A 26,146-nucleotide genomic window follows, 5' to 3' on the forward strand; every position below is an offset into this window, starting at 1 on the left:
CTGGCTGGGGAATGCGCTCCATGGTAGGACCCAGAGGTTGGTGGTTGACGGTAACCAATCGTCATGGTACCTGGTCACCAATGGGGTCCCTCAAGGCTCTGTCCTAGGGTCTATAGTGTTTAATATCTTCATCAATGATGTGGACATTAGTGTCAGAAGCGGGCTCACCAAGTTTGCTTATGACACCAAACTCTGGGGTAAAGCATCCACACCTGAGAACAGGAGTGTGATCCAGGCAGATTTTGACAGGCTCATGAAGTGGGAGGATGAGAGGCTGATGGTGTTTAACACTGAAAAATGCAAGGTTCTCCACCTTGGAAGGAAAAACCTGCAATGTGTTTATAGGCTTGGCAGTGCTACGCAGGCTAGCACTACAGATGAGAGGGAATTGGGGGTCATGATTGACCACAAGATGAATATGAGCCTTCAATGTGATGCTGTGGCTAGTAAAGTGAGCAAAATGCTGGCTTGCATCCATAGATGCTTCTCAAGCAAATTCCGGGACATCATTCTCCCGCTGTACTCAGCCTAGGTGAGGCCGCAGCTGGAGTACTGCATCCAGTTTTGGGCTCCACAGTTCAAAAAGGATATGGAGAAGCTTGAGAGAATGCTGAGGAGAGCCATGCGCATGATCAGAGGTCAGGAAAACAGACCTTACGATGATGGGCTGAGAGCTCTTCAACTTGGAAAAGCACAGGCTCAGGGGTGATCTGATAGCCACCTATAAGTTTATAAGGGGTGTTTACCAGAACGCCCCAAGGGATGACAAGATCGAATGGTCACAAACTCCGCCATGATTGATTTCAGACTGGATATAAGGAAAAACTTCTTTACTGTCCAAGTCCCCAAGGTTTGGAACAGACTGTCACCAGAGGGAGTTCAAGCACCCACTTTGAACACCTTCAAGACACATTTGGATGTTTATCTTGCTGGGATCCTATGATCCATGCTGACTTCCTGCCCCTGGGGCAGGGGGTTGGACTTCATGATCCTCCGGAGTCCCTTTCAGCCTGAATGTCTATGTATATAAGTAGAAAACTGAACCCGCAAGAGAGAAATTATGCCATGATAGAGAAAGACTATCTGGCCATTAAGTGGGCCATAGAAACACTTAGGTATTATCTGTTGGGATGAAAGTTTACCCTAACAACCAATCGTGCACCACTATGCTGGCTGCAGAACATGAAGCCCGACAAGACACAACTAATGCGGTGGGCTCTCAGCCTCCAGCCCTACTGTTTTGTAGTGGAAGACTGTCCAGGAGTCAAGAATGTGAGTGCCAACTTCTTTTCCCACCAATATGGAGAGGAAGAAGGGTCAGAGAAAGAGGAGAAGCCCTGGACAAAAGAGAAGAGAGGAGGGTGTGTAACAGGGAACCTTAACCCTGTTACTAAGAGACAGGGCTGCCCCTTTAAGACCCGGGGCCAGAGGAACATCAAGCACCAGGAGGGTAGGGGTTAATAGCCCAACCACCCAGGCTTGTCAGCTGACAGGAAGGGGATAGGCCTCGGGCACATATAAACCCCAAGGCTGAGGCTGGCAGGGGGAAGGTCTCTGGCAAGCGGCCAGGGGAAGAGAGCTCCAGCCCAGCAGAAATACCCCGGAATGCTGTGGCCATTGGCCAGACTGTTGCTGTGGCTAATGAGGCTCCAGGAATCTACAAGGTACCCAGAGCTGGGCGGCAGGTGGATGCTCATGGCTCGAGGAGCAGTTTGGGGTTTTTAAGGAGCCAAAGTATGGCTTATAGGACTTCTATTATGTTATAGCCCAGGCGCTCATATTTATGTTATTGTTTGTCCGGTGGACTGGGCTGAAGCTATTTGGTGGAGGACAAGGCCTCAATGGGGCACACTACTGTGCAAAGCCCCAGTACCAGGGGGGCACAGCAACAGGGGCTGATCGGGCCCTAGTGCCAGGGAGGTGCCGCAATGGGGTGATTAGACCCCAGCACCGGAGGGGCACAACAACAGGGGGTGATCAGACCCCAGTGCCAGGGGGCGCAGCACCAGGGGGTGCGGAGACAGGAGGCAAATCCCAGTGCCAAGGGGCACAGCATAACAGAGTGAGCCAACCCAATGCCTTAGGGTTTAGGTTGACATTTATACTATCTGAGAGGTGTGGGCCACTGTGCAGGGGAGGTTTGGAGCAGTGGATAGCGACCCCTAGCATTGGGGTATTAAATGGGCAGCCTCCCACCTGAGTAACATCATAATTATTGTTCCATCAAGGCATGGCAGGTGAGATAGGTGGACAGGTAGCCCAGAGACAGAATCAAGCCTCTGTTAGACAGGCACGGAGATGGACCCCTGTCACAATATCTTTAGCCCTTTGTGAACTTAGCTCTGGCCTGTTCCCTGATACTGCAATGTTCTTTTTATTATTGGTCTGACCAGGAGGGGGCTTAAGTAGATTAAGAGCTGTGATGGAGTGAAACTGATGTATCCTTAACAGCAGCAAAAACCTGGGAGTACCAACCTGCACAGAACTTGAAGGGAGGAGCAGAGCTACTAGTGGAAATACTTTGGAGGAGATGCTAATAAATCAGACCCCTGGCCCAGTGTATTTCAGTGAAGCTAAAAATTATGCCCACTGAGAATTTTACTTAAATCATATGTTCTTTGGGGCAGAGACTGTTCTGTTTTTGTTTTATACAGTTCTTAGCACAACAGTGTCCAGGTCCACAACTGGGTCTCTGTGGTATCACAATACAAAGGAAATTATACTAATATGAGGTATGAATTTGGAAGAGCAAAAAGTAAAATGATAGCAAAGAAGCTTCAAATCATGAGAGAGTTTATTTAGGCCGGATAATACAGTCTGAAATTCAAGTTTACTGATGAAATTCTTGCTACTTCTTAACATTAAAAGAAACTGGTTAAACAGCCAATTTCTGAGGCGATGGTAAATTTGAATTTAAACTGAGGAAAATCTCTCCTTTTGAAGTACAGTTGAAGGAAGAATGTCCACATCATTCCCATCAGTAGCTTTATTTAGGGCCTTAAAATGTTGTTGGATATTTACCATACTGTCCATTTGTCAGTGATGCAAAGTGGGGGGGAAATGGCTTCAGTAAAGTAACATATTTATTTTAACTTTAAGTATTCCTTTTTTTTTTTTTAATCCTGTGAGGCAGTTTTGGCTTTGCCTAGAGGACGCTGGTAGTTCCTTTCCATCCTGCTTGCTCTTATTTTCTTATTTATCATATCTTTACATCCACTGCTGTTTGCAGATTTTGTGCCACCTCCCTGGCACTAAATACATAAAGAATGAGCATTTATCCTGAGCTGGTACAAATCAGTGTAATTTCATTGATTTTGAAGAGGGATACATTACTCTGATTTACATCAGATAAAAGTCCAGTTCACTATATTTAAATCTTTTTCTGATAATATTTAATCCACTCATCCTCAGAGATGGTGCCAACACTGGATTTATTTTACACTGATTCTCAAGGGTCCTTGTTTCTGAAAGTTCCTTGAAGAAAAGAAATCACATTTAGTTCTGTTTGTTGCTGGTTTTGTTTTTGTTTTTTTATTGTTCCCTTTTTCTTACCAGTACTAGTGATAAGTCTATATCCACACACATCCTGGAACTTTTGTTACAGTAATTTAATATATGCAAAGTGACATGCTGAGGCATACTGTATGACAGCAGTCTTTGTAAAGGAGTTACAAAGTGTCTTATTACACTAGGATGTATTTCACCTGACAAGCCTCCTGCATAATGTGGTTAGCCACATAACTGCTCAAACTCCCTGTGGTTATATCTTAGTGTTTTTGCAATCTCTCTGGGATGGAAAGGGAGATGTGGTCACCATATGAAGGCAGCTACTAAACTTCAGCTCCATTTAAGATGATTTATTGCTAACCTGTGTTCTTAACTAGTGCAGCCAAATCTTCTGAATGTGTATAGATATTGCTGTTTGTAAACAGCCATTAAGAGCTAATGCAAGTTAGGAAAGAAACATTGATCATTTTTCTTTTTTACATTCAACCTCTGGTACACATAAAAGTAGTAACACATGCAGTTTGTCCCTATTCGCAATGAACCGGTTTTAAAATATTTACCAGTTACTTTTTCCTCATTTGTTAATTACCCAAGTAGTTGTGTGAAAGTAACAGCTTTTTCTGTTAAAAGCAGAATCCTGTAAACTTCAACACACATGCCTACCTTCAAATTCCTGAGCAGCCAATGAAGCTACTCTCTTGCTTACAGTTAAAGTTTAACTATGAGATCAGCATTTGCAGGACTGGGTTCATAAATTGTTTCCTGTCTAGTTTGTTCAGTGATTCAATGATGTAGTGTTTGTGACATCACTACCTGAATCCTGAATTGTGACAGGCTTTAGGAAGGAAAATGGATACTCAGTAGCAAGCTTTAAAAACACATAGATACAGGGTTTCTATGGAGAAATGTAGAAAAATCTTGTGGTGTTGTAAATATCACTTGTGTTATGACTTGCCTTAAAAAGGGGATAAGTGATATAAGCTGATGGACTTTGGCAAGAAATTTTTAAGAGCATTTTGGACAGACACTTGCCTGGGGTGGTTTGTCAGAGATGATCCTGCCATGAGAGAAGACTGGACTAGATGACTTCATGAAGTCCCTTTTAGCCCTATTTTTTATGAGTTCTTAGGAACTTAGGAAAGTTAACTGTACTTTTTCATGTACTTTTTCCCTCTCCGGTCTGTGTACCTGGACAAGCATTAACAAGTACATGTACCAGATACCTTTCCCAAAGGACTTCAAAATGCACAGATCTAAGGGAACAGTGTGACTGAAAAAGAAACATAAATGAACGTATGAAATCTACATTTAAGGTGGTAGCATGGAATATCATTTGAGAGTTCTCTCTCGCCTTCTGAGGAAATCAGCAGATACAATTTGATATGGTGGCATTTTACCTCTCAGTTGAAGGATTGCACTGAGAAGGCTCCTCTCCTTAGTTGGCATGAATGTCACCACCTGCTGCTAACTGGTTTCATTTTAATGTAAATCCACAGGATTTGTTATTTAAGCTGTATTAGGCAGGAGAGCCAACTGAAGTGTTGAGCTGCAGAGAGCTGACTGTCTGGCAGGCACATTTAATTAGTTTGAATAAAATAATAGAAAATTACCTTTGGAAGGGACGTCAGGGGGTCATCTAGTTCAGGCCCCTGCCCAAAGCAGGACCATCCCCAACTAGATCATCCCAGCCAAGGCTTTATCTATCTGGATCTTAAAAGCCTCCAAGGATGGAGATTCCACAACCTCTCGGGGAAACTTGTTCCGTGTCTTACTACCCTACTCATGAGAGAGTTTTTCCTAATATCTAACTTCCCCTGCTGCAACTTGAGACCATTGCTCCTTGTTCTGATGTCTGCCACCACTGAGAACAGTCTAGATACATCCTCTTTGTAACCGCTCTTCAGGTAGTTGAAGGATGCTATTAAATCCCCTCAGACTTCTCTTTTCCAGACTAAATAAACCCAGTTCCCTCAGCCTCCCCTCCTAAGTCATGTGCCCCAGCCCCCGAACCATTTTTGTTGCTTTCTGCTGGACTCTTTCCAATTTGTCCACATCTTTTCTGTAGTGGGGGCCCAAAACTGGACACAGTACTCCAGATGTGTCCTCACCAGTGCTGAATACAGGAGAAGAATCACTTCCCTTGATCTGCAGGCAATGCTCGTACTAATGCAGCCCAGGATGCCATTGGCCTTCTTAACAACCAGGGCACACTGTTGACTCGCATTGAGCTTATTGTCCACTATAAACCCCAGGTCCTTTTCTGCAGAGCTGCTGCTTAGCCAGGTCCCCAGACTGTACTGGTGCATAAGATTATTCCATCTTTTCAGGACTTTGCACTTCTCCTTATTGAACCTCACAAGATTTCTTTTGGTTCTGTCCTCCAATTTGTTGAGATCTCTCTGAATCCTAGCCCTACCCTTCAGCCTACTACTCCCCACACCTTGGTGTCATCTGCAAACTTGCTGAGGGTGCACTCCATCCCATCTTCCAGGTCGTTGATGAAGACATTGAACAAAATTGCCCCAGGACCAACCCCTGGGGCACTCCACTTGATGTCAGCTACCAATTAGACATTGAACCATTGATTACTACCCTCTAAGCCTGACAATCCAACCAGTTTTCTATCTACCTTACAGTGTATTCATCCAACCCATACTTCCTTAGCTTGTTTGTAAGAATATTGTGGGGGACCATTTCAAATGCCTTGCTGAAGTCAAGGTATGTTACATCCACTTCTTTTCCCACATCCACAGAGCCAGTCATCTCACCACAGAAGGCAATCAGGTTGGTCAGGAGTGACTTGCACTTAGTGAATCAATGCTGACTGTTGCTAATCACCACCACCTTCTCCCAGTGCTTAGAAATGGATTCCTTGAGCACCTGCTCCATGATATTTCCCATCCGTAGTTCCCCAAATCCTTCTTCTTCCCTTTCTTAAAGATGGGCTTTTCTTATATTTGGGACTGAATGTGTTGTAAATTAAATTTAGATACTGTAAACCAGGGCACTGATGTGGCAGGCTCAATAGGCATCAGAATTAAATTGAGCCTAAGAAAGAAGGCCTTTCCCAAGTCTTATCTTTGTATTTTGTTTAACAAGATGGTTCACCCTGCATCAAATTGTAAAACTCACTAGAGCAAGACCTGGAGATGTTCTAGGTCAGCTACAAGTTATTGCACTTGATGCAGGAATCACTAGGTGAAGATCTACAGCCTGCCATGGGGGGAAGAAGGGGGTGAGACTAGAAGAGCATGACAGATGCTTCTGACCTCTTAGTCCAGGGGTGGGCAATTATCTGGGCCTGCAGGCCATGTAAGGAGTTTTGTTAAGGTGTCATGGACCTGGTCAGAACCTTGTCCCCATGCAACAACTTGTCAGAACTCCCTATGTGGGATGGGGCTGTAGGTGGGCTGGGAACAGTGTTCAAGAGCAGGAGGAATGGGCAAGGCTGGGATCACAGCAGGTCACAGGGTGGTGACAGCATGGAATCAAGGCCTGGTGCAAAGCTGCGATCTGCTACCTGTAAACCCCATGCAATAGGCTTGGGTTCCATGGACTGAAGCATGCATAGAACAGATTGCAGTTCTGCCCCAGCCTGGCCCCACATTGTCTATGCTTCAAGATCCCAGGATCTCAATGGAGATACCCACCAGGAGCCACACAGGCAGGGTGCTCTGATCACATCTGCCTAGTGGAGCACCCTGCCCAATGCAGCTTCTGGCAGATCTCTATGGTGCCCAGAAAATGGGGCTGGGGCTGGCATCAGTAGCAGCCAGAAGGAGCTGGCACTGCTGCCAGGGCTCCTAGGAAATGGATTCCAACAGCCATGCTGCCCTAGCCCCACTGTGCACCTGGACACTCCATGACCAGGGCTGCCCTGGTGCCTGGGCTAGCTAGGGCTGAGGGACCCACTGCAAGCTTAGCAAAATTGCTCCATGGGTAGGATTTGGCCCACAGGCCATATTTGACCCACTTCTGTCTTAGCCTATGTATCTTGGGTTATTTCCACTTCCAGTTGCACCAGCTTTTCCTAGCAGAACTTTAGTAAGTAAGCACATGGCAGAAATGGCATGGCAACATAAGGGCTAAAGACAGACATTCAAAAAGTCTGAGCCTGAATCAATCTTTGCAGGTTAGTCTAACCTGGCCAGCCTAAATCAGTTTTGTAACCAGACAGACATCCCAGAAATGCAGGCACATGCCTTCTGTGGCTCAGACTAGAAGCTGGGGAGTGCCAAAGCAGCCCTCCTTTTCCTTCCACAGCATGGAGCTGATGGGGGGGCATGGCTAGGCTCTCTAAGTAGCCCAGCAGGGAATTGATAACAGTGTTTATCACACAATTAAGAAAACAGCAGAGGGACATTACCAGCTACTTGTTGATTTCTGCCTGTTGATTCTACCTGTTGATTCAGCACCGAGGGTAGCCAGCATGTGGTCTGCTAGCTAATACACCTCCTCAGCAAGTCAGAGGGGAGGGGGGAATTCCTGGTTAGCATGGAGTATTGGTTGGGGGGGGGGGCGGGCTGCAGCCAGGGAACACAGGGGAGGGGCCAGCCCTGCTGTGGAGCAGAGAGCCCTGCCTTGCCCAGAGAGCATGTCGGGATTCTGGGGGTCTCTGGTTTATCTTACACCAGCAAGGGGTCTGGGACAGGCATTGCATAAACCAGTTTGAGCCAAATCAGTTAAGTCTGATACTACATTCAACCAGGTTTATTTCAAATCGGTTTCAACCATTCTCAAACTGGTTTATGTGCACTGAACATCTGTTCTGTTACGGGTTCAAACCAGTTTCTGATCACTTAAACTAGTTTATGTGTAATGTCTGTCCCTAATCAAGTTGTCAGCTGTTTGGGAGATGACCAAGGTAGGCCCAGGACTGATCATGGGCAAAGCATTCAGTTTTTTAAACTGCTTCTTAAGCCACCACCAGCAAAATCCCTGTGTATTTGTATCTAAAGCCCGTGCCTACGCAGGGGATTTGCCTCCATTCTGATTCCCATTAGCATGACAGAACTGATGAAAATCTCTAGTGCACAGAGGCAAAGGCACAATTTACAGCTGAGCAGCTTATTCCAGTTTCAGACAGGAAAACCGCACCAGTGCAAGTCAGTTTTGCTAGTGACCACTAAGAAAATATGTTGCTGCAAGTACACAAATGATAACTCTAACTCTCACGGTATTAACAAAGCCACATTTGGATCTGCCTTCCCCAGTTTCTGGAGGATCTGCTAGGAAAGCAGCAGTGGAAATGCCACTTACCCTCTTCCAACAATGGATCCTGTTGATGAAAGGCTAATTTTGATTTTGTTCTCTGGTTTTTGGGAACTTTTGAGCACTCAAGTTCTTTAGATCAGATTATTGTGGAAGATGAATTTTTAGCTTATGTGCTTCAGTATTTGCCAAAAAGTAAACTTCAAATTGTAGAACAGGTCTTATAAGCAAAATTTGCAGTGTTCCTTACTGATGTAAGCTACATTAAGCTGTTTCTGTGTCTTGGTTAGTTATCAGTATGTAAGTAATCAGGCCAATGCAGCATGAATTGCCAAATGTACAATTCAAAATTCATTGTATGTTAAGTAATTGTATGAGTTTTTCCATAATTCACAGCAGAAATTATCTATCTGATTGTAATATTCAGTGTTTGACCTGCAAACCAATGACTATTCACAAAAGTAATAAGTGAAAAATTTAGAATAACAAATTCATTCAAGAAATCTGTCTGTTTTGCAGATGATTCATGAACAGAAACAAGACAAATTTCATTAAATAAATTCACTCATCTTCAGTTTTGGCATAACTAGCTATTATCTCTCTTTCCTATTAGCATCTTTGAAAGTAGTGGTGTAGCATACAGAAAGAATTGCATTATGCTGGTCTGGAAGCTTTTTTCATAGATGTCAGAGTTGGAAAATGTCTTTATTTTGGGGGTTTTGGAGGATTGTTCTAAACTATGTTTTAAAGTGCTATAGTCTCCTAGAGGCCATAATTCAGGAAGATCTCGGGGCCAAGTTTTCAAATGCATAGCCACCACAACTGGGGACAGACTTTCAGAAGGGCTTAGCTCTTATCATTACTCCTTTGGGTGGGGAGGGGAGGATATGGAGAGGGGGAGGGAAATAAGGCTGTAAGAGTTTGTTACCCAGCATTCTGGCTACTTATTTTGGTATGTAAATAGAAAGTGACCCATAGAGTTTCTGACCTAGAAGTCAGACTTTTCTCTCAGTGGCAACAGGAGAAACTGACTTTTTTACTCTAATAGATTAGGGCACCTACTCCAGGGTGGGGTCGGGGGTGTTTTTAATTAGAACCCACTCTAATTTTGGAACCCACTCTAATTAAAACACCTGTAGTATCTCATAGTTTCATAGTTGGTAGGGTCAGAAGGGACCTGAGCAGATCATCAAGTCTGACCCCCTACCATGGCAGAAAAGAGCACTGGGGTCAAACGACCCCAGCAAGGTGTTCATCCAGCCTCCTCTTAAAGACCCCCAGGGTAGGAGCCAGCACCACTTCTCTTGGAAGTTGGTTCCAGATCCTAGCCACCCTGACAGTGAAGTAGTGCCTCCTGATGTCTAGTCTGAATTTACCCTCTGCCAGCTTGTGACCGTTATTTTTAGTCACTCCTGGTAGTGCTCAGGGGAACAGGGACTCCCCCAATGCCTGCTGGTCCCCTCTGACTAGTTTGTAAACGGCCACTAGATCCCCCTCAGCCTTCTCTTGTGGAGGGTGAACAGGTTCAGGTCCTGTAGCCTCTCCTCGTAGGGCCTGCCCTGCTGCCCCCTGATCATGTGGGTGGCCCTCCTCTGGACCCGCTCCAAGCTGTCCACATCCCTCCTGAAGTGCAGCGCCCAGAACTGGACACAGTACTCCAACTGCGGCCTGACCAGTGTCGTATAGAGGGGGAGGATCACCTCCTTGGACCTGCTCTAGATGCATCTGTGGATGCATGACAAGGTACGGTTGGCCTTCCTGACCACGTCCCCACATTGTTGGCCCATGTTCATTTTGGCATCAATAATGACTCCAAGATCCTTTTCTGCCTCTGCACTGACAAGAAGGGAGTTCCCCAGCTTGTAGGTATGCTGCTGGTTCTTCCTCCCCAGGTGCAGTACCTTGCACTTGTCAGTGTTGAAACCCATCCTGTTCTCATCCGTCTGCCCCTGTAACCTGTCTAGGTCTGATTGTAGCCTATTCCTCCCTTCTAGCGTGCCCACTTCCCCCCCACAACTTAGTGTTGTCTGTGAATTTGAACAGGGTGCTTTTTACCCCCTTGTCCAAGTCACTGATGAAGATGTTGAACAGTGCAGGCCCAAGGACCGAGCCCTGTGGAACCCCACTGCCCATGTCCCTCCAGGTCGAATAAGACCCGTCCACCACCACTCTCTGGGTGCGGCCCTCCAGCCAGTTAGTGACCCATTTGACCGTGTAGGTGTCGACACCACAGTCCCCTACTTTTTTAATGAGAATGGGGTGAGAGACAGTATCGAAGGCCTTCCTGAAGTCCAGAAAGACTACGTCCACTGCTACCTCTGCATCCAAGGATTTTGTGACCTGGTCATAGAAGGCCACCAGGTTGGTCTGACAGGACCTGCTTCTAATGAACCCATGTTGGTTGCCCCTAAGCATAATCTCCCCTCCTGGCCCCTCGTGGACATGCACCAGGATAATTCTCTCAAAAAGCTTACCCAGGATCGAGGTAAGACTAACTGGCCTATAGTTTCCTGTGTCCTCCTGGGTCTCGTGTATTCAGTCTTCCACATTTCAAAATGTTGGTGGGAACACTTTAACTGAAGCTTACTGGCAGTGCTGTAGCAAAGTGGGGTGAGCAGGGCAACTGCCCCAGGTGCCAAAGTGAAGGGGCACCAACAGGCACCGCCCTGCCAGGGCAGGGCACAGGAGGAGCTGCCAACGGCTTGTTTGTGGGGGCACAGGGATGGGGGAGGGGCAGCTCCCATCACTGCCTGCACTCCCGGGCAAGCATGGGGGGGGGGCAGGGTGCCTCCCAGATCTGTGCACGGGGCAAGGGCAGGCTGCCACTGCCAGCTTTGCCCCAGACCCCAAATTTCATTGCTATGGCACTGTTCATTGGATGAGCTTTAAAGCTCCCCTGATGCCATTTTGAAATGCAGAGACACTGAATATATGAGATGTTGCAGCACAATGAATTGAGTCTGCTCTGACGCATTCTAATCAGAACGGGTCAGAGCACATGTCAGAGTGCCCTAATAAATGTACAGATTTTTCTGATGTGCCTTAACAACTGTCACTACCTAAATACTCTAAGAGAAGAAAAGAACAAGTGTATTTCCTCCATTCAGAAGTGTAATTACTGAATACTAAAACTGAAAAATGGAAGTTTGATGCCAACTAGGCAAGATGTGTTTTGGGTTATTTCAAGAGCAGATTTATACCCTGTTAAGTTTAAACAGCTTTCTTCTTCCCTCATACTTCTGCTGAGGCCACCTCCCCACTTGCTGACTCTCTGGTCTGGCTTGCTGCTTTTGGTCCTTGCCAGGCTGGCAGCAGCTCTTCCCTCTGTGGAGTTCAGGGTTGCATTAGCCCCTCTGCCCCAGGACCTAGACTTATATTCCCTGAGCTCTTCTTTTCTGGTCAGGTATTCCCCTGACCTGCTGCAGGTGTGCTCCTAGGCCTAATACCAACTTACTAGTATTCTCTTTGCTGCTGCAGTTGTTACTCTCCTTCCTACCTGGAGCCCTGATCTTTTAGCCTATTGCTCTGCAGCTAGCTACCAGATAGTTAACTGCAGCCCTTTGGCTTTCAAGTCATCTATTCTTTTGCAGCTAACCCCTGTTCAGGTGCTTGTTCTTTTGCCTGTGGTCCTTAGCTGTTGGAGTTTCTCTCCTTGAAATAACAAGAGCCTCTGGCTCTCTGTTACAGATCTGTATTTAGAAATCTTTCAGAGTCACATTAATGCTTACTGCAATCTAAATATAACACACACTAAGTGTAACATTTTAACAAGGCTGTAAGTCACTTTGTATGCTCATACACATATCTAACTTTGGGACATGAGCTAGGGAACAAGCTTACTGATCCTGCCAAAATCCTTAGGTTGTCCCTGTACATATGTGGCTGGTTGTACTGGACAGAGATCAGTTATATTTGGGCAGGCAGAAAAAAGGTTTCTCAAGTGCAGTCCTCAGTGCTGAGGCTGGCTGTGACTAGAACTTAGCCAGCTAGTCAGAAAGGGAACTGCTGTATATCAAGTGCAGTGCTGGCACCTGCAGCAATGCAAACTATCCCATCTCTTGTTCCTTCCTCTCTTCCAGTGCTGCTTAAGAGACCCAAAAAGATACATTATGTTCCCACCCCTCTTGGCAGGGCTGTCTCTCTTGAAAAAGAGAAAGTAGAACTAAATCCCCTGCTGAAATGAACCAAAGTCCTTCAATTCATGACTTCTGGTTTTGCCACTTCTGCCAATGTCTACCAGCATAGCCGCAGTCCAGAATGCAAAGAACTAGGGGGAAAATTGAGTTCTTGTTTTGCTTCACTCCCCCACACCACCTCCCAAGTCACTGTGTATTTTAGAGGTGACTGCCAGGATTCAGGGGAGACCTACCCATCTCAGCAAACAAGGAGGAGGGCCTGTTTCTTTCACCCGTCAGTCCACTACTAGCAAGACCATGCACTGTACCTGACTGCCTATTACAGAGCAAAGGCTGCAGAAAAATCCCTGTGCTCTGGTACTGCAGTAAGAGCCACTGACATCACTCTCTGTCTAGCTACTGGAACATATAAAAGGCTTGATGAATTTCAGAGGAAAATTGTCACATATGGATTGAATTGGGGGAGGAAGTAACTTACTGATGGATTTTGAGGGCAGAGGAGGACAGATTAGACAAATATAATATAATATATAATATACTAGGAGAAGGAGGCTGCTTGGCTTGTCAATATCTCGCATATGTGAGGTGAGCATTTGTAAGGCAACCCCTTGCTAAAACGTTGCAAGCAAAGCAACAGTACTGTTGTATATTTCATTCACAATCAAATATATTTCTTCCCAAAACTGCATGAAAACAGGGCACCTCTACACATTCAATTAATGCTATTTGACTTTACTGTGCAGTAAATTTTACTACCTGTATATGCATGTAGTTACATTTACTGTGCAGTAAGAACTTGCACATGTAGACAGTGATAATTAACTCTGTAGCAGATTAGTCTACTGCACAGTAAAGCTTCATGTGTAGACACAGCCACAGATTTGCTACCTAGTATCCAACAGCAGCGAAAAAGAGAAACTCCGTGGGTGTGTCTACATGTGTACTTTAATGTGCATTAGCCTATTTTAATGCACATTAAAACATCACAAAAAACCATGCTCTTCAGCTAATACACATTAAAATAGGCTAATACACATTTTTCTAGTACCTCACAATGGAGGTACTAGATTTAATGTGCATTACCTAAAGCTCCTTACTTTTACATGCCTAGTGAAAACAATTCTGGAAGATGGTGGCACTAAATTGGACAGCTTGGGGGTAAATGGGGATCTTGTAATGGCATTTGATGCCATTTAAGCTCACATTTCATGTGACAGATGGTGAACAACTCTTAGGCTATCCTGAAATTGATCAACTCTTTAAAAGCCATAAAGATTTAAGGGATTATGAGGGGAAAGGAAAATTGTCTACTAAAATACAGGATGAGCTGCTGAGATATACCAGGTTTTAAAGCAATAATGTGAAGGTATTGGAAAACCAGATAGAAACTCAAAATGTCATTGATGGTGAGGAAATTGTCGGTGGGGACCAAAACCTAATGGTGTAAATGGAGTTTTGCATAAAAGCTGGCCATACATACATTGAAACAGCATAGATGGTAGCTTTTCAAACTTGCTAACTCAAATTTGGGCAGTGAATGGACAAACTTTTTGATGATTTGATTTAAAGAATCAGGCTTGCTGGCAAATGACAGGAAAAGAAATTTCTTTGTAAGGAAAGATGGGAATGATTTTCCAAATGTGAATATGGAGAACCTGACAAAAATATTTTAACTCTTGCTCTGAGGTATTTTCTTCAAAATAAAATATAAGACAGCAAGCAAACTGAAGGATGTAAGTGAAGTCCCAGGAAAAGAACGAGGCAGACAAGGTTCCTTGGGTGAATCTGATATTTTTTATTAGACCAACCCAAATAGTTGGAGAATAGTTATTAAGCAAGCTTTCGGATTCAAAAACCCTTGTTTGGGGGATCCTGAGGCAGCAGAAACGTTATTGTGAATTTTGCAAAAAAAACCTGCGGTTTGCAGTTAGCACGGGGAAAAGCCCAAACATATCTGTTCTTTCAGAATGTTTGCAGAAATATAGGAGGAAGCATTCTCAGAGTCCTGATTACTCTGCTCCCCCACCCTCATTTTTAAATAGCTCTACTGCTGTTTAATTGATACTACCTCTTTTTTATCTTTTAGTAATGATGAAATTGAAAAGTTGTGTGCTCTGGAATAAGGATGCTCTTCAGAAGGATGTTGCTTTCAATATGCATACATTAATGTATAGTGAAAACTATCCATCGAGGGCTTTTGCTAAACAGGAAGGACTAGAAAGAGTAGGGGTATGTTAAGGCATGTGGCATAATATATGAACAGTTTGGGAACCCACTGTTTTCCAGTGAACTTGATACATGAATATTTAAGCATCTCGGGGCATGTCTCAGTAAAATTGTAATCTAAATTTCTGCCTTTGTAAAAGGATGCCTAATATAATGCCAGGTTTAATTCTTCCGTGATTTCATCTTTTTAAGTATTCTTGGTTATAAATGAACAGTTAAAAGATTTTATTCATATTACAGAAATAATAGTTGTTATATTTCACTTTGTGGGTTCTCATTCTTTTAATAGTTGTATTCCATTCTCAGCTATTTATTTAAAAAAAAGATTTCACCACAGATATAGGTTTTATAGAGATTACTGTGCAATATACTTACTTAATTACCAGATGTTCAGCATGTTTACAGTATTTCTGGTATTCAAGTAAACTTCATTGTGTGAAAACCATCCAAAATAAATGGCTAAAATACCAGTGCAAAGCTTCATATTAAAATAAATAGAAATGGAAATTCCAGCTGTACAGAATTATGAAGTTAAAATTATGAGGCATTCTAGCCATATCCAAAGACTCTTAAGTAGTTTAAACCCCATTGATTTTTTTTTCAATAAAATTTTTCCTATTTGCACCAGGCTTGAATTTGGCCACTTGAGTAACTTACATTATTTCAATACAGAATACATAATAAAACATGCAATTTGGGTAAATTGTTTATGTGTTGTCATTAAGACCTATAGCATATACAACCAAGTTACAAAATCTATAATGCAGAGGTGAATGTTTATGGCTAAGCTTTCAAAATGAGGAAATACCAAGGTTAAGGGCAACTGCTTAATATGCCCTATTAAACAGTACCTTTGCAGCTGTTTGTCTCATTGTGAACACACATAATTCAACTTGCTCAATTTTTTGTTTTTCACAGCCCACAATTTTATTTAACCCTTCCAGGAATATAGAACTAGCAGGAACCTATTAGATAGAGTTCAGTCCTGCTGTTGCAGTTGACCATGTAAGTCTTGAAGTACATGACCCAGCACTTTTAAACCTCATCCCATTTTTTTCTTGTTCCAGTCTTCAAGTCATCCAGTTCTTCCCATGTGATATTTTGGTCTTCCTTTGTATTAACAATGCCTCCCAACTTTGTGTCCTCAACAATTTTTAAAAATATTTTCTCTGCTGAGCTCTTCTTTCATGTCCCTGCTGCTTGCCCAAACCAAGTATAAAATTCTATTACCTCTTTTAAGGTCACTGACTATTCAGTGAAGAAATCAGTCATCTATCACTGACAAGTAATGCAGGCTTGGCACTGTATGAATGCAGCTACATGGCTTGTGGTTTGGGCAGTAGCACACACAGAGCAGAGTAGCATACAGTTGGGGAGCATCCCTGCTGGGTACAGTAAGGTTTCAGTTTAGATAAATCTAATGTCACAATTCCTAATGGTAACTTTCTCTTCAATAATAATGAGCTATCTGTTCTTATGTAATTTTGCCTCTTGGGGCCTTTAGCTGCCCATAACATTGTCTCAGTAGAACTTCTTTTTAGAATCCTTCCCCAATATGACTTTGACCCTGCCTATTGTGTTCTGGTGCTATTGCTTATTTCTTTAGTTGCCATATCATTAATGTACAATGTTCCCTCATCATCTTTGCCTTTGTTTCTGTTTTCCCTGAACATCACACACTTAGAACTTCAGTTGTGATGGTATTTTAGCTATTCTACCATATTTCTTATCCCTACCAGCACCAGTAGTTCTTGATCCACTGTTTTGTTGCCTTGAATCCCTGCATTAGTGTACAAATGTAGCTCTTGTTTCATTTTCGTTTCACTGGATTATATAATACTAACTGAATTATTGGATAGTTATTGTTACTGTCAGGCAATACAACTCCACCAATCCATAGAGCAGAATTTGTCCTATCAAGTCTAGAATTAGGTGTAATTTCATTATGGGCCTGAATTGACTATCCCTGAAACCACCAGTTTTACAATTGACTTCAGTGGATCTGTACCAGGCCCTGTGATATTAAACGAAATACATCGTTAAATCATATGACAGCCTGTACAGTTATTGGGTTTAAGTATGCCCTCCTCAGTGGCTTAGCATGTGTAACAGTAAAGTCTCAGGTGCTGTATTACATCATTTAAATGTGATGGTTTTATTCATGTATTTATGTTTTTTGTCTTTTCAAAGGTTTATTAAAAAGGATAGCACCATAGATACAGCATCTAAAGGGATCATCACAGAAGGTAATTAGATGTTCAGTATGTTTCTAGTATGTCTGGTATTTAAGTATTGTAGACTTCATCCCTTTTGTAAATACCTTCCAAGTGGTCTGTTATCAGATTCAAAGCATAATAAAGAATATTATTTTAAAATAATAGTGTGGTATGAAACCAATATTGTAGTAGAGTCATTGATGGCTTTCATTAAGTCAGCATTAATGGCACTGGAATTTAAGCTTATTGCTCAATATAGATTGTGTCTGAAAGCAATACTAGCAGGTACAAAGTTTATGAATAAATATAATTTATTTGCAGTGATGATTTTTAGCAGCAGAGCATTTGACAGGTTACACTTGGGTTTAAATACTTAATATGAATACAAACAAAGATGATGAACATCGTTAAACCTTGTTGCTTAAAGTTAGATACTTCAAAAGAAGTGTCACCAGTGATTTCAATTACATTGTGATTCTAGAGAGATGTCAGGGATAATGGGTCAGGTTTACTCTAAATTTATGATTTCTCCTTCAACCTTGTGAAATTTTTCTCATCAACTAAAATGGCTACCTTACCCAATCACAGTCAATGAATTGGAAGCCACTGACCAATCTCAGGGAGATGGATGCCATGTCCCTTTAAACTTTGAAAATGAAAGTGAAGCTGTCCCAGGAAATTTGACGATTATTTGTTTGTATTACTGAAGAACTTGGAACACCACTGTGGTAGCTACTGTATAAACACAGAACAAAAAGGTGGTCCTTGCCCCAAAGAAGCTGCAGTATTGCTAACACTTGAGACTTTAGATTTAAAAAAAAAACAAGAAAAAAGCTTTACATGTTGGACTCATTACATTGTCTAAGAATCTCAGCTTTCATTATAAAGTTTCTGGAACTTGCTGAGAGAGAAGCTTGAAAACAGGAAGCCAGTGTGACCTGCAGGCTCAAAAAACTATAGGGCAAATAAAAAGAACCCCACAATTAAACCTCATAGTTATTTTTTGAAAAAAAATATTTTTAAGACCAGCCTCATAGTTTTTCATGTGTGGAATTAATGGTGCTTCATTGTCTCTAATAGAGCAAAACCAGGCCACCCTCAAGGAAGCCGAAAGTGTCTTAGGCTAAGCATGGACAGTCTAAAACTCTGGGCCAGACTTGCTTCAATATTCTCAGGTTAGTCTAAACTTCATAGATTGAACCAATAAGCAAGTGAACAGATGTTCACTTTTGATTCTGGAAATGCAGTCACATGCCTGCAGTGGCCCAGGCCAGAAGCCAAGGGGTACTAGACCACACCTCCCTGTTCAGCTGGAGCATGCAACTTGGTCCAAGGCTAGCCTGCCCACCCAGCAAAGGAGGGCTTGTGGAGGATGTGCAAAGCATCCTGGGATGTTGGAGGACTGTGGGTTAACTTGAACCTGGAGAAGATCTGGGACAGAAGTTCAATAAACCAATTTAACCTAAATCAGTTAAGTCTGATACTACATCCATCCAGGTTAATCTTAAAACATTTTTGGCCATTTTGAAGTGCACATGCAGTGAAATCCTGTTGTGTTAAAGATTTGAACCGGTTTCCAATCACTTATACCAGTTTGTGTCATTTCTGTTCCTAGCTTTAGTTAACATGTAAGCAGCTGGCAAAGGAATAAGATAATGCAGAGGTACCATGAGATGAACTGTGAGGGCAACAGGTTGAGGGAATGCACTAGAGAGCTGGTCAGGAATTTAGGAGGACTTGGCAATATGGATGGAAGATTGTCCTGATCGGGACTAATTGCAAAAAGGACACTGTAGGGAATTCATAAGGTGAATGAGCCTGGGGCAGCTATCTCTCATGTCTAGGGTCAGGGACTATAAACTGATAGAAGTCCAGGTCCTTTACACCACAGAGACTGGAGGCAGAATAAATATATGTATGAGATTATAATCAAAACTTTGTCAAATAACACTGTCTTCATATTTGACTGCCTTTACTGAGTTACAGAGCAATTCTAAGCATTCTTCACTTTAACATCTCCATGGTTCTGGTGATTCTGTTTCTATAGGTACATTTTTTGAGAGGAAGGAGGAAGGGAGAGGGGAATTAGAACTTTTGGAAGAAAGAATGCCTGCAAATATCTCGTATGGAGAAATGACTTCTCCTGGGAGACAACCACCTCCGTTTTTTGTTTTTTTTTTGTACAACTATAAAATAGTCTGAGATTTGCTCATTTTTGCATAAACTGGGAATGACAAGATGATTCATGCTTTAAAATGACACCCAAAGCAAGCTGCATGTGGCATAAATGACAGAAGAATAGGCCCCTTAGCATTTTCAGATTTCAAGCACTAGGAGAGTGTGACAGCTTTCTCTAAGACTAATTCAGATGTTTCGTTCCAAACTGTCAAGTCTACATTTGTATCTAAAACTCTCCACTTCTAGAGCTTAGGATGGTGTATTTTAGGTGTCTGTGGGAGGTTGCAGAGAATAGATATCCTTGTTGCATAGTTGTTTCTGTGTGGCTACTTTTCCTCTCTTTCTCATTTGAGGTTCTCTATTGGCCATTCTGAGATATAATTTAGTTGCAGTAACTCCTTCCATAACTAAAATTAAGGAGGTGTAGTTGGCACTTCTGCCAATGCTGGATCCACTAAATACTAAGACCTGTCACGGCATTTTGTTTTTCCCACCATTTTGTAAGGCTAGATTACTGTTCACAGCTTCCCAGTTGACCAAACTACATCATATAGATGATGAGATAATAAGGTTCCATGTTACTCCTCTCATTAATGTTGTGTCAGGGTCACCACAGCTATTATATTTCTTATTGGTTTTAATTTTTAGTCAATTGTTTTCTCCACTTATGATGGGAATAGAAGGGTAATGAGAGAGCACCCACAGGAAAAAAGTCATAGCTATGGAAGGAATTGAGGGGAGAATTGATTCTTGTGAAGTGGGTTACTTTAGTTTGATAAATACAAGTAGATTGACCAAGATGTTTCGCTTCCTATCCCTCTCCTTCTACAGATAAGACTAGGTAACATGGGTTATCTAAAATACTGAAGACATTTCTATTGTAATTGTAACTTTTTCACCCTAGTGTGACTTTTCAATATAAAACTGCCTGAATAAACTGGACTTTGTATTCACATATATTTTTCCCACAAAAAATTAACTGCAGTCTGATCTCTACCATGAGTTCGCACATGGTCCCTTTTTTAAAATTACTTTTATCAACTTGTGCACGTGCTAGATCATTAAAAAAAAAAAACCCAAGTACTTGGATGGACAAATTGCAGGGCTCAGTTGAAATCAGTGGAAAAACTCCCATTGATATAGATTCTTGCCTCAAAAATCCACTAACAATTATAATTGGAAATGTGGGTGAGTGGTGGGTGTGTACCATAGGAGAAATGTGGGGGAGACCCAATGAGGCATGTGCTCCCCTAGATTTCTGTGCCGACTGTAGGGCGCAAAGCTAGAACCCAACTGGAGCCGGGGCCCAGTGGCAGCACAATTTCAGCACTAACAGCAGGGACTCAAGGCTGTAGCCCAGCCAGACCCAGTATATGTCAGTAGCAAGGATGGCAGAGGTGGTGGTATGCCCCTCCACCCGCAATATTTACATATCATCTATGGTGTATATCCCATGTGAGATTTAATTTTACATTACAGCTCCCAAATTAAGTCCAAGAAAATAAAATATGATTTTAACCTAAGGTATTGCATTGCAGAGTACTATAGTGGACATTAAAAAAAAAAAAAAAAAAAGAGAGAGAGAGAGAAGAAACAAAAAAACCCCAAACCCAAGACTTCTATGTCCAATACTTGTCTTGGTTTTAGGCACTAAGCAAATTATTTACCTTTGTTGCTGAAGCCTGAAGTGAAGAAAGCTTCCAGTTATCCTAATTTGTTGGCATGTTGAATAGTTCAGCTTATTTATATTGAGAAGTTTACTCCTAAAGGAAATTACATCAGCTCTAAGACCTTTACTTTTCCATCCCATGATGATCAGATAAATCCTCAAATTATTGAAATCCATTCAATAACATTTAGGTGTCTTTCTCATAGAAATTCAGTTAATCCAGGAATGCTCAATTTGTTGCAGTATTTTCCAGGTTAGAAAAAGAAAGATCTATGTTCCATTGTAAATGGGAAGATGAGGGAATTGTTTGTGTACATAGCCTGAACTTCTCAAATCCACATATGTATCTACAAAATATCATTCAGATGTCAGAGCAGATCAAATCACATTTTTTCCATGACTTCGATCATATTTATGTTTTACTGGACTATTCATAGCATCTTTCATAACCACTTACATTATTTCTATACATCTATCTTTCTAACAAGTGCCATCTTTATGAAGAGTCTTCTCATTTAACTTCTATTAAAGTTTCACACTACTAAATGAGCATTTCTTTCCCTCAGTCAAAAAAAAAATAGGTCAGAAGGGTTGCCTCTCTCTTTTATATTGCAGAACAAAGGTAGTTTTGTTTTATTACTGCACAGTTATTTATTATTCACATCATTTTCAATACTTGGGATAATGGTTTTACATGGAATAAGTGACATATGCATCTTGATGAACAAAGCCCCTGTTATTGTGTAGTTAATAATGTTGATTGCAAACTCTGACAAAGTTCTACAAACATTTTCAGTAACAAATGCAGCATGCATTATTTATATTTCCAGTGGGGCTGGAGGCAGAAATTTGCATTTTAATGGCAATGTAGACAAGACCAAGTCTCAGTCTACATCATGCCCTCAGATTTTAAGGCACAACTCCTTATTGATTCCAAATTAAAATATTGCTTTGAAATTAAAATGGCCCCTCATTAGGTTTACTTCCTATGTTAAAGTATTTAGTTGCAACAGAGTGCCTTGCTAAATAGTACATAGTGTATAATTGTGTCAACCCTAAGGCACATTTAAAATATGTGATTTTTTTTCACGAAACTCTTTAGATGTATGATGACTTACTGGGTTGGTGTCTCTCTTTTTTTTTAAACCCAATATTTTTCTTAACAGTTGATGAATAGCCCTGATCTAGCAAGGCATTTATATGTATATAGAAGTCCATGTACATGATTAGACCCATGGAATTGTGATGTACTTTGCTGGATTGCATTGTTCTGTCTTTGAATAATTATCTTAAGCTTTCAATAATTGGTGGATTTATTTTCTGACTTTCTTGTCTCTGATCAGCTGGAAATATTGTTCTGCTCTTAGTTATTCCCTTCCTTCTCCCTTTATTACTAAAACATGTTTGTCGTATTTTAGTCCTGTTTAAAGATACTGCATTGACAAACTGAAGATTTAACTTCTCTGCTTAGTCACAGCAGCATGCCACCCACAAATTGCACACAGGCCGGTAATCATATTTCAAATGATAGCAACTCTTTTAACCACTACTGAGCTGAAGCAGCTTTGACCTAGAAACCTAAAGGTGAATGGCCCTGCTACCTAGTATCTAATTTTTCTGAGCCATCCAGTCCCCCTACCAGAAGCCTATTTTAAGAGTATAGTAAAGATTAATACACAGACACATGACATTAATACTTATGTCTCTTAGGCAAACCTTAACTTTATCTTTGTTATGTTTTGTAAATTGTCATTCTTTGGTGACTGAGAATAGCTTCTTACTGAAAACAACATGTTTTAGCTATAATTCACTCAGTTAATGCTGCCTGGTCATCTCTTGTGCCTTGGTCAGAAAAGAACTGCATGCACAGAATAATGAGCTTATCACTAGCAGGCTGAGAGGAATATGAGGCCCTTTTGAGGGGTCAGGGGGTTCTGTGCTGCTTTGTACTAGGGAGATGGCCTCCATGGCAGGTCTAGGGAAGGCCCTCTAGACCCACTGGCCATGGATCCCTCTCTATGGCCATTTGTACACCCCACAGTGTTTGATCCTAGTTAATTTACCGTGCCTTAAAATTTTTAACTCAGGTTATTGTGATGCATTGTATGAGTGTGAATAAGTATTTGTCACATCTGGTCTAGGCAGCTTGGGAGCAGGCACGTGCAGGAGTTTGCTACTTCTGGGAGGGAGCAGCATGTGTAACCGTTTGGGGTAGGTGGGATTGGGGAGTGGCTGGGTGGGTCTGTTGGAGGGGTTGCTTGGTTGGGGGCAAAATAGCCCCAAAAGGACCATAAATAGCTGTGAGGCTGAAGTAGCACAGAGCTCAGACTGGCTTATCTGTGCATGAATGTGCCTGGGGTCCTGGGAAGACATGCACATGCTGTTGTGTCTACACTGCTGCTATTACCTGAAGTAGCTAGATTCAAGTTAGTCTGTGGATGCTAGCCTTTGTGACAATTGTATCTCTGATTGCAGTTTAGACATGCCCTGACTTAGGAGAAAGGTTGGTCTGTGGCTACAACAGTGTTTCTTGACTAGATGGCACTAGATTTATTTGACGAATGTGCATAACGATGTATCCAAACTTGGGTAGAAAAGGAGTTTCAATACAGGTTTTCCTCGCTTTATGCTGTACATGTGTTCCTGGAAAATGGTGCTAACTCAAATTCACATAAAGGGAACCCACTTTACAATGTAACAAATAAGGATACGTTCCAACACCTCAAATATACTGACCCCCAGATCCATTTCTACCACTTTTACAAGACAATTTTGGTACTCACCAACAGCAGACAGTACACACAAGTACAGGGCACTATCAGCACAGGATGGTGATGAATGTTATCATAACAGGGATGGGAACTACAGAAACACGTGTCACCGACAACGAGCAAGGAGCACAGATCCATACAGGAGACTATATTGTGGTGTGTCCCACTCCCAAAATGCACCATACAAAGCAGCTGACTGCAGGCTTCTGCCACACCGATCACATAAGAGTGAATTTACCTCACGTATAACACATTTTTGGTATAAAAAGGGTCACCGCAGAAGAGCGAATTTGCACATACCGAGCCCGCATAAAGCAAGGGGAAACCTGTACTAGGTTAGCAAGAAAGAAGAAGGACCTCTTGGGAATTGTTCTTCAGAGCAGCCAGGGAGAACCCTCCCTTTGTTAATAGAAGGAGACGGGTAGCTAAGTACCATGCTACTTAGCAGTGCATGAATACTGCTTCCATTTCTGGAGGTAGCTGCAGGCTACCACAGCATAGCTAATTAGCCTGCCAGCAGTGTTTCACTAAGGAAGCTAAATTAACTCAAAACAGCCGTAATATAATCTGGAAGTCTTGTGGGGCATCCAGAATTACTCTGGTTTTTGCTCCCTGAAAGTTTGCCACTTACTGGGGAGAGATTGTTTTGCTCCTGTGCTATCTGGGCATAACAAGGTGAAGCAGTCTGTCCAAGTTCACACAGCAGGTCTAGAACTCTGGTCATCTGCGTTCTAGTCCAGTCCCTGTTCTACAAAACCATGATGCATCTACAGTGGGCATGTTCAGATAATACAGTATTGGGCAAAGTTAGCTAGCTAGGTAGAGTATATTTGTTTTTGTCATCTCTGTATCCTGGCTGTGTAGAGACAGTTTACAGAAGATAAACACAGATGTTCTATAAATCAATATTTAATCAATATTTCATAAATTGGGGCTTTGTAAATCTAATTTTCAAACATTGCATCTTAATAGGACGTCACTTCCCAGATTTTCCTGTTCCTGGCAACAAGGACACCATTGTGATGCAGACTCAATCACAATGGTATAATCTAGATGTTGGATCACAATGCCCTGTTAGGCTCTACACTTGAAAACTGCATGCTGTGCAAAAGTTAGCAGAAGGAAGGAGTGATATATTTTGGGTCTTTTCCTCCAAAGTGTCCTAGATTCTTTCAACTTTTGGGATTTACTATTTTTTCACTGTTACATAAACTTGCAAAATGTCAGGAATTCACCACCAAAGAGATCTTTGACTTCAGCCTACTGTAAATAGGGAAGACTGTTCTGGTTCAGACATTCTTTATTGGTAATCTATCCATTGTTTATAGCACTGTATGCACTCACGGTGCTTTGCATAGGGAATAAGGGTAGTGCCTATCCCATGGCACTTAAAATCTAGCAATGTGAATGTGCAAACATGAATAGAAGCAGTACTTTCTATCATGAGAATGAACTATTATAGACTATATACCCCTTAGGACAAGTCAGGGCCTGTATCCTTATTCTATGTGTAAAGCTTTGTGCACACCTATGGCACTGTATAAAATGTTATAGGCTCAATTTTAAGTATTTCTGAAACAGAATAGTTTTTTTTTTTTATTTGAATGTTGCATAAAGCACTTAGGATTTCATGGGAATAGACCTGAGGTTTCATTTTCAGCTCTTGAGTAACAGCAGGTGAGATTTATGGAAGTGGAGTAAACAATCCATCTTATTTGAATGTCTTGAATTCTTATAAGCAAGAAATCTATGACACTTGAAAAGTTGTTATCGAGAGCTCATTGCTTAAAAAAATATATTGTTCAAGGGTCAGGTTCTCTTGCTAGGGATCTACCCAACTCGAGGAGCCAGCTGCCGGCAGATCAAGGGCCAGCTGCCATTTCATAGATTTCATAGATTTCATAGACATTAGGGCTGGAAGGGACCTCGGAAGATCATCAAGTCCAGCCCCCCGCCCAAAGGGCAGGAAGTCAGCTGCAGTCATAGGATCCCAGCAAGATAAGCATCCAGTTTCATCTTGAAGGTGTTCAATGAAGGCGCTTGAACAACCTCCGGTGGCAGGCTGTTCCAGACCTTGGGGGCTCGGACAGTAAAGAAATTCTTCCTTATGTCCAGCCTGAAACGATCTTGTAGTAGTTTGTGACCATTCGACCTCGTCATCCCTTGAGGCGCTTTGGTGAACAAACGTTCCCCCAGATACTGGTGGTCACCCCTGATAAACTTGTAGGTGGC

The 26,146-nt window shown here is 42.1% G+C and overlaps 1 long non-coding RNA gene across 1 annotated transcript in view; it reads left to right on the top strand.

Annotated features, from left to right (window-relative positions):
• Window positions 1-26,146, top strand: part of LOC109281882 (uncharacterized) — a 149,876-nt gene that overhangs the window by 80,822 nt on the left and 42,908 nt on the right. The window contains exons 2-3 of the long non-coding RNA XR_009461351.1: window positions 17,271-17,326; window positions 18,377-18,471. This is a non-coding gene — a long non-coding RNA (uncharacterized LOC109281882). The remainder of the gene's footprint in view (window positions 1-17,270; window positions 17,327-18,376; window positions 18,472-26,146) is intronic.

The sequence above is a fragment of the Alligator mississippiensis genome, chromosome 4, assembly GCF_030867095.1.
Source record: "Alligator mississippiensis isolate rAllMis1 chromosome 4, rAllMis1, whole genome shotgun sequence".
Lineage (NCBI taxonomy): Eukaryota > Metazoa > Chordata > Crocodylia > Alligatoridae > Alligator > Alligator mississippiensis.